Raw genomic sequence first — 21,753 nt, 5'->3', positions numbered from 1 at the left:
GCTTGAGCCGAATTCTGTTGGGAAAACCATCAGAGCTTCTTCCGACGAGAATTCCGATCGTGTGTACGCGGCATTAAGAGTTATGCCACTTTTAGACCCATGTCATATGGGCTATTTTGTAGCATCAATTTGTAGTAGCTACAGAATTAGCTACTTGGTATTTTTGTTGCAAAAAAAATAAAAAATTAGCTGTTATTAATGGAATGTCTGTGTGTGGGCGGGACCAGTGAATGGGGTACCCAGTGCCAAGGGAATGTGCACAAAGACAGACCAAACGTGGTATAGCTTCTTGTATTTGGCTAAGAGATTAACAAGATAAATTGCAGTAACACTTGCAGGCGCTGGATTTACACAAACAGCTGGTATTCAGGTATTACAAAGGTACAGTCATTAATGGCACAGTTGCAGCTTTCAGTCATTCAACAAGGCACTGATCTGTAACTGCATATTATCCAGCAATGATACAAATGCTGCCACTTCTCACACAATGTCAGTGATAATGTACTTTTTCATGCAAGGCCCTTTATACTAAGGAAGGCTTCTGTTGAAGGAGTGGCTGACTGGTTACCCAAAGAGGCTCTTTAGTGAAGAATAGGGAGCTGCTGCAGCTATTCAGGCAACCGGAATGATCATGTAAAATTAGAGGTGTCCCTACACTGTCCCTTCTCGCACAGGAACCTCTCCCTGCACTATGACTCACTTTAACCAGCGGGATCCTGTCCCTGACCTAACCACTCATAAAATGTACACAAAACCCAGCAGGACCCTCCTATTTAAAAGCTCTGCCCCACATAAGATGGCCAATGAAGTTCACCAGAGCTAGTAGCCTCCTGCTGTCTCAGAGACACCTACAGTGTCTGCAAAGGAGCAATGTTCCTCTGTGTCTCTGTTCAATCTGTCCAGTGGCACAGTACCACCTACTGGATGGAAGACTGGCACATGCCAAAGCCACCAATTTTAACTTTTTCAATCCTGCTGACCAAAGTTGTAATGTCAGGCGGTGCTCATGGTCATAAAGAATTCAGTCTGATGACTTTCCACATTAATTAGCTGGGACCTCAGATTTTGTAGCCACTGAATCTAGCACAAAACCATGGTAACTGTGAACCAGATCCCCATCCCTAGTTGTGAGGACAAATAGAGAGGGTGAATCTTTCCAGCGAATACATAGGTAGCAATATGAATTTGACAGGGAAGCCATTCTTCCCAACTCTAACCAAATTATAAAAAAATAAAATCTAAAGATACACTTTAGTCGCCTTGTATAAACTCTTCTTGCCTATTTGTGATTACTAATGCCACTACCTGGATGTAAATAAACATGACTGCACGGCAGGGGCGTAACTATAGGGGGTGCAGCAGTTGCGACCGCAACTAGGCCCTGTGCTGCAGGGGGCCCGTGCAGCCCCCTCTACATATGGCCGGCAGCAGCATAGGCAGCTAGGGGTACCAGTGCACCATGCACATGGGTGGCTGGAGGTGGAGGGTGACTAGCAGAGCTCCATGCTCGACTATCACACTGGCTGCTCTTTAGTTGTGCATTCCCCGCATGACCTGTGTCCTCGGCCGGCTCCTCAGAGTACCCCTCTCCTGCTCCATGCATTGCCGCTCAGTCTGATGTCTGTTCTCCCCAGCCAGAGTTGAGAGCTGCCCTGGAGAAAAGGACCTCATCTCTTCTGGGGACGGGGACTCCATTCTGCCTAGGGACAGTCCCCCAATGGGGCACTAAAAATAAAAAATAAAATAATAAAAAAAAACTACTGATGCCAGTGGTGGAACTACAGGGCTCACAAAGGTCATACCTATGACCACGCCCTGGAGTTCCACCGCCGGACTCGGAGGGAAGGGCCCTGGCTGGGGTTCAGGGGGGCCCTTCATGGTTTCTTGCATCGGGGCCCTGAAGGTTCTAGTTACGCCACTGCTGCACGGTATTGGGCTTGCTGAAAGATAAACTGAGGGCCAAGTGAGCAATTTTGACAGGTCAGGACCTTCACAGAAGGAGATCAAACTTATTACAGTCCTACATGTTTTGCGCAGCCATATTGCAGATCCCCTACACTCTTGTCCATTTTACACTGCACCCCCATATCTACAATTACAGTCATCTTTCTGGAGAAATGCACTAACCATAGCGAACCTTTAATCCAACTAGATTTACTCATAATAAACATGAAAATATGCTCTTTTAATGCACCGTCTTGTGCTGGACGTTTGTAAGTAGATTAAAAACCCCCCCATATTGCCTGCGTATTTACACAACAGGATTGCATTGTTGTGGAAACCTCCAATCCAAACTCCTCACCAGCAGCACATTTTACTGGTAAAACCTTTTCCTTTGCTTGTAGTATTATCAATTTCATCTGTTTAAGTTAAGTGATGATGTAAAAAGCCCCTGAATGCTTTGCCCGGCAAGAGCTTTTGATTTATCTGCTGTGTTGCGGCTGCTTCGATCAGATTAGTTTTAATCTAAAAGGCAGGATTTAAAAGGAGATTTCATTCTAGAAAACCCATTGATGAAAAAAAAAAAAAATACTTAAAAATAAAACCCTAAAAGTGGTTCAGTGTTCATCAGGATGATGAATAGTTTTGGAATGCCAAAATGCCAAAATCCTTATTCGTGGGCCTGGAATTTCCAATCAGAGCAGGAATTATTCAGAAACATATTGCCTTCACCAGCCACAAAAACATAAAAGTTGATAGCGTAAAAGAAAAAGATGGGCCTTCCATTAGTTGCATCAATTGTATTATTTTTATTTTAATGTTACTCGTAGATCTATCCACATTGAACAATACAAATTTGCATTAATTCAGTTAGTAAAAACTGAAGTTTTAAAGATAAAGGGGAAGGAGTAAAGGGGCTGGAGGGTAACCAACCCCTCGGGACTTTTAAACGGTACCAATTATAAAGGCAGAACAGTCACATGCCAACAATAGAATGAATAAAGTTTTATTTGAAGTACAAATGCATACTAAAAACCATTAATAGAAAAAGTGTGAATACACATATTAAATACTACAGTACAAAACTGGTACAGAATCACAGATATCCATACATGTTACCAATTTGTACAAAGAAATGCTGCATTTTTCTCTACATGTTTCGCTCTCTTGAGCTTCCTCAGGATGTTGCAGCGTTTAAAATTAAAAACTGAAAAATAAAATAACAAGAAAGTAAATAAATTGCCAATAAATTCCAGAGGATTTTTATCGGACAAAAATTATACATTGTGTTTGATGTCTGTTAATCAGATTTATAATCTAAACCGATAACAGTTTCTAATCAAAGTATGTATTAATGTTTAATAAATATCAATTCAAGGACATACATTATTAGTAGATATATTGAGTATGTACTGAAACACCCATTTGCGTATACGAACAGGAAGGAATGCCAGATGCAGGAGAGAGGGGGGCGGAGAGGTAACTGCACCCCCCTCCCCCCTGAAAGGTGCCGATTGTGGCACCGGAGGGGGGGAGGGATCAGATTAGCGGAACTTCCACTTTAGGGTGGAGAACCACTTTAATTATTTATTGGGACACCTGTCATTATATAAATAAATTAACCAGGTGCAGTGTTAAAAGAAAAAAAAAAAGAAAAAAAAAAAAATATATATATATATATATATATATATATATATAGTGAATAAATAAATAAATTCTTTGATTTGTTTTATATTATTAATTAATTTCAGTGATATGCAAGAAAAAAATAAAGAAAAAAATTATATTATAGACACACACAGATAAGAGTCAATGGTTACCTTCCAGCTATTTCCTAGTAACTTCTGACCTGGCCTTGAGAAGGAGGGGGAAGAAGAAAGTCACCCCTCAATGCCTTCCTAGCCACACACCGGGGCTGCTGTGTAAGACGCCGACCCACCACGTCCGTCTTATGCACAGCCGTCCCAGTAGTGACGTCACCCCGCAGAAAGCGGAAGTGACGTTCACTAACCCGGCCATTTCCCAATGACTAACGTCAGCACCCCACGTGTCCCGAGCGTCACAGACAGCAGTGGGCGGGTGGGTCAGTGCACGCGTTGGAGGACAGCGGTAAATAAACCCGCCTAGCCATCACGAAGCATGCACTGAAAGAAGAGAGGCCCCGTGGCCAGCCACGTCCCCGCCCCTCCGGGACCTGGGGACTTCCGAAGTCATAGATCTTCCCATCTGATATCTCAGATTGCATTGTGTATGGCCATCTGGGAGGCGTGGACAGAAACACTCACAGCACGAACTCACATTCCTACATGCTTTTTTTTTGTTGTGGATGTTTTGGAGCCTTTTCACTTGTCACACATAGGGAGGAAGCTCCAGATCAATTTTTAGGGTGGAGTGTGGTGCATTTTTAATTGTGATTTTGAGTGCAGCGCATTTCTGAAATGCAAGGCTGAGCATGCATTTCATGTGCAGTTTGCATTGTGTTTGGAAATGCACAGATGTGAATGGAGCCTCGTTGTTCTTGTGTAAACGTACCAATTTTACTTTCAGGCCCCATTCACATCTATCATAGTGGGAGTACATGTTTTTTGGCTCATTTTTTTTCCCTGACACGCATAGGGCAGCTTGTTGATTTCAGTGGGCTGCGCTACATATGGCTAATGGGACATTTTGGACATTTTGGCATGTTGTGGGTTGTGTGTTTTTTACTTCGCACTTTGCAGCGTTTGCCACTTGTTTTCTGCATATGGCAAAATGTGTGTTTGCTTCTGTGTTTGGCTGTTCTGTTAACAATTAATGGCAATAAAAGGGCAACTAGTTAATGTTAGGTGTATAAAGGTGGCCATACATTATACAATCTGATTGTACAGCCTCTGTACAATCTCCTTCAGATTTACCAAAACTATATAATAGGAGACACCTATTTAACCAATCACTCTGCATCCAATCAGACAGGTCCTTGCATTTCATAGTTGATGGTAATTCTAAAGGATATTGTACAATCAAAAAAAAATCAATGCCTATGTATTTAGTGAGAACAGTAATCACTGACTGATTGCATTCCATTTAAAAAATGTGCACCTGGCCAAAAATAAAACCCCAGGTAAAGATGGGTTATCAGGGGACTATTATCAAGGTTTTAGGCCTTGTACACACGGTCGGATATTCCGATGGACAATGTCCGATAGGACCGTGTTAATAATCCGACAGTGATTTGCGCAGATTGTTCACCCACCTACAGATTGAACACACTGACAAGGGATCTAGAGTGGTAGTTTCTTTGGATATGGCCAAGGCCTTTGATTCCGTAGACTGGCAGTATATGTTGACAGTTCTGAGGAGAATGGGCTTTGGGGAGACCTATGTGACCTGGATCTCTCTACTTTACAGTGCTCCACAGGCCGGTATCAAGATAGCCAATTCAGTCTCACCCCAATTTGGCGTCCACAGGGGCACGCGTCAGGGGTGTCCTCTATCCCCGTTCTTATTCGCATTAGCCATAGAACCGCTGGCTATAGCCCTGAGGCTGTCGCCTGGGGTAGGAGCACTGGAGGTGGGGGGTATTAAGGAGTGTATAGCGCTTTATGCAGATGACATGCTCCTCTTCTTGAAGGATGCAGGGCCATCTTTGGAGGCGGTGTTTGGGGTGCTCGACAAATTTGCTGAGTTCTCCGGGCTCAGGGTTAATTGGGAGAAATCAAACGTGATGGCTATTGACGGGGAGGCGCGAGAGGTGGCGACCGCTAGGGTCCCCATCGCCTGGGTGCAAGAATTTAAATATTTGGGAGTGCGAGTTTCACCACGAGTGGGCGACTTTATGTCTCTGAATCTTCTCCCCCTGCTAGCCAGGGTTAAGGTGCAGCTGGAAGCTTGGAAGCATCTGCCGCTGTCCCTTATTGGTAGGGTTAACCTGCTCAAAATGAAGGTTCTGCCTGTATTTCTTTATCTTTTACGTAATTCTCCTGTTTGGATTCCCTGCTCATTTTTTCGGAGGGTGAATAGTCTTTTTGGATCCTTTTTATGGGCTGCTACGCACCCCCGTATAGGTCTCAGGGTTTTGCAGGAGCCGTGGGGTCAAGGTGGCTTGGCATTGCCGGATCTTTTTAAATATTATCTGGCTGGGCAAATGGTAGTCGCCAGACGGTGGCTGACACGGGAGGACGGGGATTCGGCAAATGTACTGGAGGCAGCTCTTTTGGGCTCATATGAGAGCCTGTCCTATTTGGTGTATAGAGGTCCAGGGGCTTCACGAGCGCTGACGGCCTCTATGCGGGCAACGATCCGGGCCTGGGGGAAAGCGCAGACCTTAATGAAACAGCCAGAAGGGAGTTGGTCTCCTGACACTCCTCTATGGTTCAATCCTAAATTGTCCCATTTTGGGGACATACCGGATCCGGTGATATGGGCCAGGGTAGGTGTTAAACAGCTTAAGCATGTGGTGGGAGGGGGGCAGCTTTTGACGTTTGATCAGCTTAAGGTGCAACATGATCTTCCCAATTGGTATTTTTTTCGGTACCTACAGTTGCGGCACGCTTTTCTCTCTCAGTTCGGTCCTGGGACTTTGCAGTTGGGAGTGTCACCTCTGGAACTTGTGCTGCGGACGGAGGACCTGAAAAAGCCTCTGTCCGTTGTGTACAAAATGTTGTTCTCGGACAGGCCGAAACCTATACAACAATGTAGAGAAGTTTGGAGTGCCTTGGTACCTGACTTTGGAGGGGAGGATTGGGACGACATGTGGGGATACCCGTTCCAGACCCTAGTATCGGCCAGAGACAGACTTATCCAGTTTAAAATCCTACATAGAGTATACTACACCCCTGCCAGACTGGCTAGAATTTACGGTACGGGGACGGGGGGATGTTGGCGTTGCACAGCTGACCGGGCTGATTTTGACCATGTGTTTTGGCGGTGCCCGCGGATTGAGGAGTTCTGGAGGGGAGTGACACAGGTTATGCAATCTGTCCTTTCGGTGCCGATTCCAGTCACAGTTGCGGTATGTTTGCTCGGATTGGTGGAGGAGTTGGCACCTCGAAAGGCGCAAAGGACTCTGATTTCTCTGGCGCTGTTTTATGCCCGCAAATCTATCCTGCTATGTTGGAAGAAACCTGAACCTCCTACAGTTTCTTATTGGAAAGGTTTAATTAATAAAGCTTTACCGTTCTATAAAGCCACTTATCTCAGCAGAGGGTGTCCTAACAAATTTGAGAGGGTGTGGAGGTGTTGGCTTGATGCCGCAGACACTGTGAATTGATCGCTAGGTGGGTGGTGTACTCCTTGTGTGTTGGGTGAGGGGCGGGGTAGGAAGGGGCTACCCCTTTGGGTTGGCTTGTATCCCCATTTTGGGTTGCTAAATACTCAGTAACGGTACAAACAATGTGTTTTTTATCTGTGTGATGCTGTCGATGATCACAGACTGAACTTCAGGAGGTGAATGGAGGGCTGCACGGGAGGGAGTTTTGTCGGGCGGGGGGAGGGAATGGTTGGGAAGGGCGGGGGGGAGGTTATGTTTGTATGTTTGTATGTTATTAATGTGTTGAAAATTTTTCAATAAAAAATAAATTTATAAAAAATAATCCGACAGTGTGTGGGCTCCATCAGACTGTTTCCATCGGAGTATCCGACGGACCAAGTTTTCCAACTTGTCTATAAAATTTTCTGACAACATGCTCTGATCGGACTTTGTCCGATCATGTGTAGAGAATTCCGATCGGACAAAGTGCCACGCATACTCGGATCAAATTCCTAGACCAAAGCTATTGGCTACTAGCCTGAACGTAGTCCTGTCCTAACGAAATAACGTCATCACGTTAAGTACGATCGGATTTTCTGACAACTTTGTCCGACTGTGTGTATGCAACAGTTTAGGACAAAATCCGATGGATTTGGTTGTCGAAATGTCCAACCATGGTACAAGGGCTAACAGAAATTTTATCATCACATTTAAAAAAAATTTTTAATCAAGTAGCCAATAATAATCAATACCCGGAAGAAATGCTCGAAGCACTAATAATTACACTTCCAAAAGCAAATAAATACCCAACAGCACCAAGCAACTATAGGCCAATATCATTACAAAATTCAGATATTAAAATTTACGTGAAAATTATAGCAAATTGTTTACTAAATATAACCTACTACCTTTATGGGGCAGATCAAGTGGGATTCGTGAAAGGAAGACAAGCCCCAGATGGCACTAGAAGAATGGTAAATGTATTAAACTGTATAGAAAACAGCCACGCTCCATAAAACATTAAAAAGTACAACTATCGTGGGTTTGGTAAGATAGCAGCCTTTAAAATGAAAACCTTACCCAAGATATTATATTATTTTAGTTTCCTCACAATTTTGATACCATTTTTTTACACAAACTAATACAAAAATGAAGAAATTCATATGGAATGGAAAAAAAAACAAGGGTAGCATTTGATATACTAACCACTAATAAAGAATTGGGTGGAATGGGACTACCAAATATAAAAAAATTATTATTATGCCTCCTTATTAGACCAATTGAAATTTTTGTTTGCCACCCCCAATGGCAAATTATGGGTGCATTTAGAAAAAGAAATCACAAAAGGACATGATTTATACGCTTTGTCTATGGCCAAGCATATAAAAACTACTCAAACTCTCCTATCTATAAAAGTAACTTTAATTACATTGAAACATATTCTTTCCAAATCTAATAAAGAAATTCCTTGTACTAAAGTACCAACTCCGACAAGAATGGTAGAATGCTGTAGAATAAAAATATCAACAAGTGATTGGGTAAAGTAAGGATTTCAAACCTATCAATATCTACCAGATCATCTCAAAAACATAGTCGAAAATAAAAAGAACAAAAACAACCGCCTAAAAAAATTAAAACTAGAAGACATAACCATTCCCACGATAATCTGGGAATACTTACCAGATAACCATCTCAATAAAAAAAAAAAGGGAATATCTTTATTTTATAACCTACTTTCATCCATCTCTACAAATGGGAAAAATACCAACATGTTGAAATGGGAGATAGACCTCCCACAAACATTCTCTTCGGAACAATGGAAAAAAAGCTATAACTACAATAACTAAAACATCTACTTGCATTGAACATGAGGACAATTCTCAAAAAATCCTTAATAGGTGGTATCTGACCCTATATAGGTTGGCAAACATACTCCCCTCCATATCGCCATTATGTTGGAAGTGCAATGAGTCTTCAGGTAACCTATACCACATACTATGGGCCTGAAAAACTTTAACAAGTTTCTACAATGCTATCGCCTCTTTTATAGCAGACCTTACAGGTTTTGACACCAGAAATGGCCTTACTAGGAATAAATCCAGATAGATACCCACCATCACGGCATGTGGAAATCTATAGAAACTCCGAACTTGTCAAGGGTGGTCGTTGGAATAAACACGCAAGTCCAATTTGAGCTTCTTCTAGCTCAGAAAAACTCCTCAGTTAATAATTTTATAAGAAACTGGCAAGAATGGCTTAAAAATCAAAGAGCCTCTAATTTTTTAAAAGGTTGTTATTTATAAATAATACCAGGTTCGATACTACTGATTTATTCTTATTGTACCTGTCACCTTTATAAAGAGTGGAATTGGATCCATCTATAGTTAGCACTCATTGGGGTAGACAGATCAAAGGACACTATACAAACTTATTTCACTGCAAGATCTTGTACTGGACGGTTGTTTGTTGTTAAATAATGTTAACCATAACATACTTACGGTAACTAAGAATGTTCATACTCCTTGGATTGCTCTTTATAAAGCAAATTAAAATTTAAAGTAAAAAAAACAAAAAACCTGCACCTGGAAGTGGGTGGTAGGTAGGAGGGCAGATGATGCAGGGTGTGTGATGAGGTCAGCTGGTCAACTCCTTCCTGTGCCATGACCTACAGCCAGCTGTCCAGAAAGTAAGGCAGAAGTAATGGAGAAGCGTTTTTAAACAGCCATGGGAAGAGTGAGGTAAGCATGTGTATAATAAATGGAAACCTGTTTTATTTCTGCAAAATAAGTACATTAATGGTATATTGGTACATAGGGGAGCTGGAATTAAGAAGAAGAAAAAAAATTGTGAACAAAAGTGAACTTAGCCTTTAATGCAAGGAATGCATTAAGGTATAAAATGTTTAGGTTTTAGAACCAATTTCAATTCTCTAGGTTTGTGACTGGTTCACTTTAACGGTGGAATTTGGGAGTACGGTAGCTTTACATTGCAACATATTTCTATTTTTTTTATTAGAAAGAGTTCTTCCTTAATAAGAAAAATCTATCTACTACTGTAACTTAAAAAAACAAGCAGAATTTGTATCTGAATCAATTGTGTTTCTTATTTGCAACGATCCACTACATGCAAATGTATTCTTCGCTCGGGGGAAAAACAGAGCGTAAATTCCACTTGTGTTAGATTTTCTTGTCAATATTTCATTTAAAGCAAAAAAGGATTTTTGAAAAATATGGATTTCTGAGAGACTTTTTTTTCCTGCATCAAATACTCCAGCAGAACTTCAAATGACAAACCGATATCTTTTGCTGGAACATTTAAAATAAGGTGGGAGAAGGCCTCTTCTCTTCTATAATCCCAGAATTACTAATTAAGTAAGTGATGCAAAATGTCAAGGATATTCTCAATACATCTAATGCGGCTAAGAACGGAGGAATTAAAATTCTATTTTCTGAAACAAGGCCAAAGATTTAGTGAACTCCATAAATATTCATTTTTTTTCTGACCAGAAGAAAAGGAAAAAAAAAAGATTGATTAGAGAATTATTTAAGTTATGTTGCTAAAAAGGCTTTTGAAAGTCCATTAAAATGCCATGTAAAGGGCATAGGGTGGTAGGGAGTCGACACTATGATGCCACCAAGGCTTCTTCTCACAATAAAATATGTGATCATTTTTATCGTTAGGTTACAGAGGACAAGCTTGTTCAAATTCAGTATGAATCTGTCTAAAAAGTAATGAAGCGTGTTCTTTTCTTAAATTGTGCATCTGTTTTAATATCTTCTTTTAAAGCGAGTAATAAAAATAAAGCTGATTTAAGGAGCTGTAAACGTGCCTTGATGTCTTTGCTAAAGTATTCCAGAAAACATTTTCTACAAAATATGTTTATTAACAGGATACTAAAAGAGAAAATTGTTCTAAGGGAATGGGGTTGTTGGGTAACCATAAATATGTGTTTAAGTTTCGCATGGAAATAAGAAAACTTTACATTGCAGCACCCCATACTTTGCAGGAACAGCTGTTATATAAAACTGTAGCGATGTGGTCTGCCATCGGTGGATGAGAGTCACAAGATGCTCCCAGAATTCTGTGGTCTTGGTGGCCCTTTAGAAAATGTTTGGCTGATGTCTCTCTAAGATCCTTGTGCATTATATACTGTTCAAAAACATGAATCATACGATTCACAAAACCAAGATCATTCATACTTAGGGCCAGATCATACTACAACGTAGAGCCAGAAGGGCAATTCACTGCTCCAGCCGCTTAGCATTAAGGGCTGAGATAGGGGCAGTGTGATGTGCGATTCAGCGCATCACCCGGCCCGCCCCTTTTTTTTGTTTTGAACAAACGTTATATGAAGTGCACAAAATGTACACTTCATTCACTTCAATGTCAGGGCAGCGTGCTGTGCTGAGCTGCCTGACATTACAGTGCAATTCCGCATTGGTGCATTGTGATAAAATGCAACATGTCTGCATCTTACCACAGCACGCTGCAGTGCGGCTGCATTGCTGTGTGAACAGGACACGGGGGTAACAATTGTTTCCTGTTTGTTCCTACGGTGACAGTTGTTTTTACCATGCCGTAAAACATCTGTCACCTCATATACAGTGCCTTGCAAAAGTATTCGGCCCCCTTGAACTTTTCAACCTTTTGCCACATTTCAGGCTTCAAACATAAAGATATAAAATTTTTATTTTTTGTGAAGAATCACCAACAAGTGGGACACAATTGTGAAGTGGAATGAAATCTATTGGATTTTTGAAACTTTTTTAACTAATAAAAAAATGAAAAGTGGGGCGTGCAAAATTATTCGGCCCCCTTGCGTTAATACTTTGTAGAGCCACCTTTTGCTGCGATTACAGCTGCAAGTCGCTTGGGGTATGTCTCTATCAGTTTTGCACATCGAGAAACTGAAATTCTTGCCCATTCTTCCTTGCAAAACAGCTCGAGCTCAGTGAGGTTGGATGGAGAGCGTTTGTGAACAGCAGTTTTCAGCTCTTTCCACAGATTCTCGATTGGATTCAGGTCTGGACTTTGACTTGGCCATTCTAACACCTGGATACGTTTATTTGTGAACCATTCCTTTGTAGATTTTGCTGTATGTTTGGGATCATTGTCTTGTTGGAAGATAAATCTCCGTCCCAGTTTCAGGTCTTTTGCAGACTCCAACAGGTTTTCATCCAGAATGGTCCTGTATTTGGCTGCATCCATCGTCCCCTCAATTTTAACCATCTTCCCTGTCCCTGCTGAAGAAAAGCAGGCCCAAACCATGATGCTGCCACCACCATGTGTGACAGTGGGGATGGTGTGTTGAGGGTGATGAGCTGTGTTGCTTTTACGCCGAACATATCGTTTTGCATTGTGGGCAAAAAGTTCGATTTTGGTTTCATCTCACCAGAGCACCTTCTTCCACATGTTTGGTGTGTCTCCCAGGTGGCTTGTGGCAAACTTTAGACAAGACTTTTTATGGATATCTTTGAGAAATGGCTTTCTTCTTGCCACTCTTCCATAAAAGCCAGATTTGTGCAGTGTACGACTGATTGTTTTCCTATGGACAGACTCTCCCACCTCAGCTGTAGTTCTCTGCAGTTCATTCAGAGTGATCATGGGCCTCTTGGCTGCATTGCTTGCACAGTGCTCCTTGGGATGTTTAAAGCTTGGGAAATCTTTTTGTATCCAAATCCGGCTTTAAACTTCTCCACAACAGTATTACGGACCTGCCTGGTGTGTTCCTTGGTCTTCATGATGCTCTCTGCGCTTTCAACAGAACCCTGAGACTATCACAGAGCAGGTGCATTTATACAGAGACTTGATTACACACAGGTGGATTCTATTTATCACCATCAGTCATTTAGGACAACATTGGATCATTCAGAGATCCTCGCTGAACTTCTGGAGTGAGTTTGCTGCACTGAAAGTAAATGGGCCGAATAATTTTGCACGCACCACTTTTCAGTTTTTTATTTGCTAAAAAAGTTTAAAATATCCAATAGATTTCGATCCACTTCACAATTGTGTCCCACTTGTTGGTGATTCTTCACAAAAAATTAAAATTTTATATCTTTATGTTTGAAGCCTGAAATGTGGTAAAAGGTTGAAAAGTTCAAGGGGGCCGAATACTTTCGCAAGGCACTGTAGTGTGAATTGACCCGCAAAGGGGAAATAGAGGTCACAATTAAAACATAACAGAGGCGATAATCCATTTTTATTTCTATGTTTCCCATTGGACAGAATATGTTCACTTGTCATGGCGACACAGCAGGAAGTAAAAATCCCTCACTGATATTTTTTTAAGAGGATCAATTATGGCATGCTAGTCAGAACATTCAATAAAGCTTTACCTTATAAATAAGTGGATTCAAATGGCCGGGGCATTTTATTATAGGTGTACAGTATAATAATTATATTAACAACATATAATCAAATACCAATATTAAAATATATCAACAACAACACATGTTAGCTTCGCTATTAAAGCTCAAGCTAATAAAATAATAACTTAAAGTCCCACACGCAGTGCTTTTATACCATAAGCATAACACCCCAACCGGCCTACGGCCAATTCCACACATGACTGTAAATTCATATTAAAGTGAATTTTGTAAATGGAAATCTACGGCCTCTCCCTTATTGTCAGAGGTGACGGCCTTAGTGGACGACTCGTTTGAGTACGAAAGAACGATAGCATATCAGGAAAATAGAATGCAATCCTTTCTTCGAAAGTGGGCCTTATGGGATAAATATAGGAAATGTCCTTAGACATATATGCAAGAACAGTTATGGCTTGGTTGAATTAATGCAAATCTCATTCCAACTTCGATAAATGTTTCAATGATTGTTAAGGTACTTGTCATCATTACATAGTATATGCCTAGGAGACAGAGATACATGTACTTCCTGTCACTCTATTCACGTGATACTGAATATGTTATGTAGTTTCATTGCTGATTGACTAAGCTTAAACCTGTATTTTATAATTGTTCATTTGTGAAATTTCAATAAAAAAGATTTGGAAAAAAATAAATAAATAAATAAAGTGAATTTTGTCAGGACGGTAAAAATCGAGAATACCACCCTCCAAATCCACATGTCTGTAAGACAATCCATTCAAAACAGGCATAAACTTAGCCATAGCTCAATTCATTTTTTACAATTTTTTTCAAAATGCTTCCATTCGGGGAAAAGCCAACGTTAACAAGGAATGATATCCGAGAAGACCAAGACACAATGAGGAAGGAATGCACATCAAATCAGATTTAATACAGGGAATTATGTCTAAAGTCCAGTGGAGACCAATGTCATTTCCAGCCAAATGGAAGACAATAACATTTGAAACAGGCCACTGCAAATACAATAAAGATAACATTTTACATAACTCAGTCCATTTCAAGCCATACCAATATATAGCAACGCGTGATGCAGGTGAATCCAAATTCAGACCATAACATCGAAATTCAGCTCTTCTATGAGCCCAATAGACATATGAATATCCGATGATCCAAGTAATGTATGGAGAATCTGAAATTCAAATAAAAACCTTAGGACGCACATAAGAACTGTAGCATTTAGACTTCCACCCACCAATATTTTTAATAACAGATTCTGAAAAAACCCAAATTTGCAGCAGCAGTAGCAGCGCCAATACCGAAAGAGTGGGAGGAAATTGGAAGATGGTCAAGCTTCAAACTACGGAGACATCTGCTCAAAACCGCATTAAATTGATAAATCGCCAAAGGATCACTATTTGCATGTATAAGGAATTGCTTATTAGAAGGTGGCTGTAATGCTAAATAACATTGGGCTAAAGATACTGCACATATAGAAAGATCTACGTGCTTGTGGATGGTAATCCAATGGCCATGTCCAAACTGATCAGTTTTACTCTTGCGTAACAACACGCAAAGAACCCTGGAATGTAGAAGCAAGGAGAAAACAACAGACCCGGACCAGCAGTTCGATTAGGAGGAAGCAGCTCTGAGATCCTAAAAGCGCCATAAAAACATAGGCAGAAAGAAAGTTTAAATAATAATGATTCGAATGGTGAAAAATACAATACCGAAGTTGCAGAGCATATCCTAAACATTAGATCTCCAGTAATTGGCAGTCTTTTATCAGTCATGATGTGTTTTTTACGATAGCGCTTTAAGGCTTGTTTTACTGAAAAAAAAAACTAGTGCAGGAAGAGTATTCTTGTAGATTCATAAAAAAAAGACACTCCAGCCAAAATATGTGGATAAGAGTATGTACGAGTCATTACACAATTCAAAAATCACAGTACTAAAACTTCTGTAACGCATTTACTCGACACGCGATATTGCAAAAATTAACACCACAGTTTACACCTTCATAACATGCCCACCTGGAAGGAGCCAAGGAATTTTGAACAGCAAGCCTCTCTGGAATCGTATCAGTCTCTATAAATTGGGAGGACACAACAGTCCCATCAGGTCTGCATCTGGAACAAATTTCCAAAATCTGTTGACGAGTCGAGTTTGCAAATGAGATTATCAATGCCTGGAACATATTTAGCTTTTAGCCATATATTCAGTTCTAAACATTGAAATACCAAATAACGAAGAATAAAAAATAACTGGTAAAGATTTGGAAACCAAACAGATAATCGCAAAGACAACTTTTATTATCAGATTGCAGCAGAATTCTCTTATTTTTAAACAGATTCCCCCATAGTTCAAGAGCTACAATAACAGAAAACAACTCTAGAAGGACAATATTAGTAGTAAAACCCTTATCAATCCAAGAAGACTGTCATCTATTCGCTGATCCTGCCAAAAGGTCCCGTATCCGCAAGCTCCAGATACATCTGTAAAAAAGATTAAGAGCTGGTGAAACACAAAAGACATTAAAAGACTATAAAAACTTGTGCCAAATTAACAAAATCATTGGAATTCCATTGCAACCATGTCAATTTGAACACCTAGAAAATCTAAACGTGGTCGGGAAAACAGACTTCTAAGGAGCTAAAGGGACCTCGAATAAACAACACATCATTTGAAATTCAGTAAAAACATATAAACAATCTAAAGTATCAGCCCTACCTATGAATAAAAAATCATCTAAATAGTGTATACAATTATAAAAACCCGAATGATAACTAACTACCCATTCTAGAAAAGTAGAAAAAAGCTCAAAATAATGACAAGAGATAGAACATTGGTAAACACTTATCAAAAAAAGAATTTATCATTAAAAGCAAAACCCAACAAAAAAATTTTTTGTCTGCCAGCATCCCATATGTGGTGGGCGGGGACATTTCATGCCCCACCCCCACTACCAATCTTTTGAATATTTCATTTTTGCCACAAGTTTTTTGGAAAATGCAGAAAGAAAATCATTTTGTCAATTTAATAAGATATTTTTCACACACAGCAGGGGAATACTTATGCCTTGTACACACGGTCAGACATTCCGACAACAAAATCTGTCAGATTTTTTCCGACAGATTTTGTCCTAAACTGGTGTTGCATACAAACGGTTGGACAAATTTGGCGGAAAATCCGATCGTTCGGAACGTGATGACGTTCGTTCGTTACGACGGGACTAGGTTGAGGCTAGTAGCCAATAGCTTTATTCTCGTAATTTGATCTGAGCATACATGGCACTTTATCCGATCGGAATTCTCTACAAACGATCGGAAAAAGTCAGATCAAATTTTTTTGTCGGAAAACTTGAGATCCTGCTCTCAATTTTTTTCCGTCTGTTCTTCTGTTATCGGTATAACTTCTGACAAGTTCTTACGACAACTGAGATAAAACCAGTCTAAAATTTGTGACGGGGTGGGTGCTATAAATAGATTAGTAGGGAGTTGGTCTATTCACAGCACAGCTCTGCATATTCCTTCCTTTGCCTATGTGGAGTGGGGGTGTGTGCCTTTCCTTCAATCAGCTGTCACACAGTGTATGCCAATACTTCACTCACAGTGCTGAACAGAAAGAAAAAAATCTCTAACATGATGTGTACTTTCTAAAGAATATAGCAAGCTGAAGACAGCAGATATACATGTAAAACTTGTAGGGAGATTTGTTTTATCTCTGCAAATCACCTGAGGCTGTTAACTTCACTGGGAATATGAATTACATCCACTTTAAGTCATCCCCTGTTGGCAATGGAATCCTTAAAGGAAATTTCTTCAAACTGTGTGACGCATAACCTGTAATTGCCTAATAGGAGAGGCGGCCTGATGAATGACTGGAAGCCAAGGAAAGGTGCCGATGTCATCAAATGTATCCTTATGTACAATATAGCCCATAGCATTGCAACTTGAATCACCCCCTGTTGGTTGAAGCAGGGTAATTCCACAGTGGTTCTGTGCTCCAGGGTCAGCACCTTTGACTTTTTCCACATTGCACATGCTCTTCTTTTGTGAGTGCATTTTTAATCATTAATAAATAATGTTCACTTTCTTTACTACACTATGGAGGTTGCACTTGTCTTTTCCCTTTTATAAACCAAGCAAGCCTAGCATACTGCTACATGGCTGCTTCCAGGAATGTTGTGTTCACTGTCCAGGAAGTACAGGAAGCTGAACATAGTCAATGGGGTGTGCAGATGGGTAAGTTCAGGCAGTAGGAAGAGATGTGGTCAATAAACAGGCCAGGGTCAGTACAGGCAAAGGCAGCACTGCACTGGTGTGGAGGTGATTAGCAACTTTAATGGGGGCTACACTGGCTCTGGTGACACTGTATTTATGTAGCAGCAATCAGGCACACTGTTGATGGCTGCACTAGTCTGGTAACACTGACACTGGTATTGCAGGAATCAGGAATACTGTTGCTGGTTTCATTGGCTGTGTCGGCATTAGCACTAGTGTAGCAGTGATCAGGAACATTGTTGCTGGCTTACACTGGTCTGGTGATGCTGTGACTGGTTTGGTTACCAAACACTGTTGCTGAATTAAACTGGTTTGGTAACACTGGGACTCATGTGGTGGTGATCAGGAACACTGTTGCTGGATGCACTGGTCTGATGACATCGCCATTGGGGTTACAGCCATTAGGAACACTGTTAAGCCTCGTACACACGATCAGACTTTCCGACAACAAAACCATGGAATTTTGTTTGAAGGGTGTTGGCTCTAACTTGTCTTGCATACACACGGTCACACAAATGTTGGCCAACAATTACGAACATAGCAACGTACAAGACGTACGACGAGCCAGTTAAAAGGAAGTTCAATAGCTCCTTTTGCTAATCTCGTGTTAGTAGAAGTTTGGTAAGTGACAATTCATGCTTTTCAGTTTGTTTCTGAATTTCAGGTTGTGCTTGTAGGTTTGTATCTGTTTTTCAGTGCCTGCTTGTCAGGTCGTTTCTGATTTTCAGTGCGTTCTATTTATAGTTCGCTTCTGATTTTCAGTGCGTGTTTGTCCAGTCATTTCTGATTTTTGCGCAAAATAAAGAGGAAGGCAACACTAGAGACACTTTTGGAATTTGTGAAGCCCTTTGTCCCCCAGGGCACACATCAAGTCAGTGGAAAACAAAATTGGGATCTTGCTGAGTCCATATAATAGGGAGCACAATCTGGTCCAGGACTCCCAGAGATCAGGAACAGCAGCAGATGACATCCCCAGGCTGTGGTACTACAACAGCCTGCGTCTTCTGTCAGACCAGACTGAAGCCAGGCAATCACTTTTGATTCTTTTGTGCAGCCTTCCCTCCACGCTTCTCTGCAGCCTTCCTTGGAGGCTGTGCCTCTGGTGGTGGACTTGTGGCAGGAGGAAGAGGAAGAGTAGGGGCTTGATCATAGATATGTCTGGTTTCAGTGAACTGGCCCCTCAACCCCTTCTGAAGGGCCTCAGAAAAAATCCCCTCACAGAGGAGGTGTTGGCCCTTCTCCAATTCCACCAACCTGGAGGCCAAATAGATACCATAGGCCTCTTCAGCATTGGGGGGATCACACAAGAATTGACTGGCTTCCAGAATGAGGGCAAGTGATGCCTCCTCTGTCCTTGTCAAGTTCCTGGACCTTTTGGTGGGAAGGCGGAGGGGAGGCACCTGGGATTCTGTGAGGTTCCTACTGGGCCCAGCCACCTCCTGGCTGCCACTGGGCACAGCCTCCTCCTGCCTGCCACTGGTCACGGTCTCCTCCTGCCTTCCACTGGGCATGACCTCCTCCTGGCTGAGCTCATCCTGTGTATAAAAAAAGGGATATAGTTGTATTTTTTGCTTCATCAATCACACACAATTTTCAGCTCTTGACTTGCAAACTGAATGTTAGGAAATAGAAAAGGCTATCATTCTGACCCCAGCATGTTTCTAGCTGTTCACCAACATTTTTGGCCACTACTGTCTAGTGATATGTATACATAATTTTGGGGATAAAATCATTGATTTGTAAGCAATTCAAACATTTTAGTTAACATCATTAATATTAGGACAATATTTCCAAAAAAAATGTATACCTGTCTCCAGCTGGGCACATCCACTTCCTCAAGGATGGAAGGGCCCGGTTCTTCCTGGGAAGCCTCTGCTGGGGTGGAGGGAAGGGTGAAGGGAAGGCTGCAGGGAAGGGTCAAAAGCGATTCCCTCGCTTCAGTCTGGTTGTCCAGAAAACAGAGTTTGTGGAAGTACCACAGCTTGGGGACATAAACCTCATCTGCTGCTGCTCCCGATCTGAGGGAATTCTCCCGCCTGTACATATTCCGCAAGATCCCGATTTTTATTTTCCACAAATTTAATGTCTGCCTGGGGAACTCGAGTCTTGACATACTCCAGAAGTGTCCCCAGTGTTGCCTTCCTTACTTGTTGTAATACAAAGGGTGCTTGACCTCCCACAGGTTTCGGTTATCTCTATATAGGTCAATAAAATCGGTCAAAAACTCCTGCTCTTTAAAGGGAGTAATTTTTTCTGAAGGACAATACAAAAGACAAAAACACTAATGTCAGTCCAAACTCACAGTATTGTCTTATCCCAATATAGGGCACACACACACACACACACACAACACACACACACAGATAAGAAACAAAAACACCAATGTCAGTCCAAACTCTCAGTATCTTTTCCCAATATAGGCCTCAACTTTGAAGCAGTATAGATCACTGTGATGGGCAAAATCTTACCTTTTAGGACGTTTAGGACGTTCACTACTTCCGTTTGGATGTACTTACGACAGCGTACTAGCTTTATATAAACTGCGCATGTGTCAAGCTCCACCTACGTCGCCCACCCCTGACGTTCTTCATGTTGAGTTTCCCCCACCCCTTCTCTCTTCGGTGCGCAGTGGGAGTGTATAGATAAAGATGATGGAGACATTCTCAGGAACTAGCGTGGAGGAAAGCCCGTAGCCCCAAACATCAGATCCAGGAGGGGATTGAAGGCCACCAACATGGCCTTTGAAGAAATGGTGGAGATGGTGGGCATCTTGAGGAGGGAGGACTATGATGGCAAAAATGGTCCGTATACCCGTCCCAATTTGCGGAAGGACCAAATAATGTCCTCAGTTGTGACCACTCTGAAGCAGCAATTTGGGGTACGACGGTCTAAAGACCAATTGAGAAAGCCCTGGTCCAACCTTAAAATGAGGGAGCCGGATCAGTATCGAAGAATCAAGAAGGTGCTTAAAAAAAGTAAGTACTTGTGTGTTATTATTTTGCTAATTAACTTGCAGGCTGCTCCATGTGCCTTTCATTTACTGTTTTACGAGCGTTCAAAAAAATATTGTTCATTTACCAATACACAACATGTTTGTAAATAAATATGATACAGGGTTATACCTACATTTTGGTCTTGATAATTTGTCTTATTAAAAGAAGTTTATGATATTGTTGTGTAGATGTCTTTGAAACTAGAATGATTTAAAAACCTGATTCAGTGTAATTTAAGGAGAGGACACAGCAGCTGTTTACACATCTAGACTCAGGAGCACTAGTGTGGGACACCAGAGAACATTTCTTTAGGGTAACCAACACAGGTACTCCAGGGGATACTTGAGGTGTCTCCATCTGTGAAACCTGGCCAAGAAAGGTAAGTATTGCAGTTTGGTTAAAAGGGAATTAGAATCATGTCTTCAACTTGGATCTTTTCACAAACAGACAATTGTACACCACTTCAAAGCAATGTTTCATATTCCTATTTCTGGACTCAAATATCAGTGTGCTAAGTATACCTTTTGTTCCATCCTCATAGGGGAGAAAAGACTCAGACAACAGTCAGAGGATCCCAGGGCCCCCCTCGACCTCACCATCCTGAGGCCCCCCCCACCGAGGATCTGGAGGAAGGAAAGGTGGAGGAAGTGAGTGAGATCTGCACCCCACAAGGTGAGTGTCTGACACTCCAGCTTCAGGTGATCTATTTATGCCTGCATATTTCTAAATACATATTTATTCTACAATTTTAGGCGATGTTCTGGTTGTGGAAGGGCAAGCGGCGGACCCATTTACCACCGACAGCGCCCAAAGACTCATTGGCAGATCATGGCCTGAAACGGCCAGATTGATGCTATGAGAAATTGGCTGGACATCATGCAGCAGGAAATGAAGAACATGATCGATGTTTTGGGGAGAATCTAATCCTTTTTTCCCTAAAACGCAATCGATCATGTTCTTCATTTCCTTTTTAGATCAGAACCTTG

This window comes from Lithobates pipiens, unplaced genomic scaffold, assembly GCF_037356315.1.
Source record: "Lithobates pipiens isolate NorthernLeopardFrog02 unplaced genomic scaffold, aLitPip1_a1.2 Scaffold_11, whole genome shotgun sequence".
NCBI lineage: Eukaryota > Metazoa > Chordata > Amphibia > Anura > Ranidae > Lithobates > Lithobates pipiens.
This window is presented reverse-complemented; position numbering follows the sequence as displayed.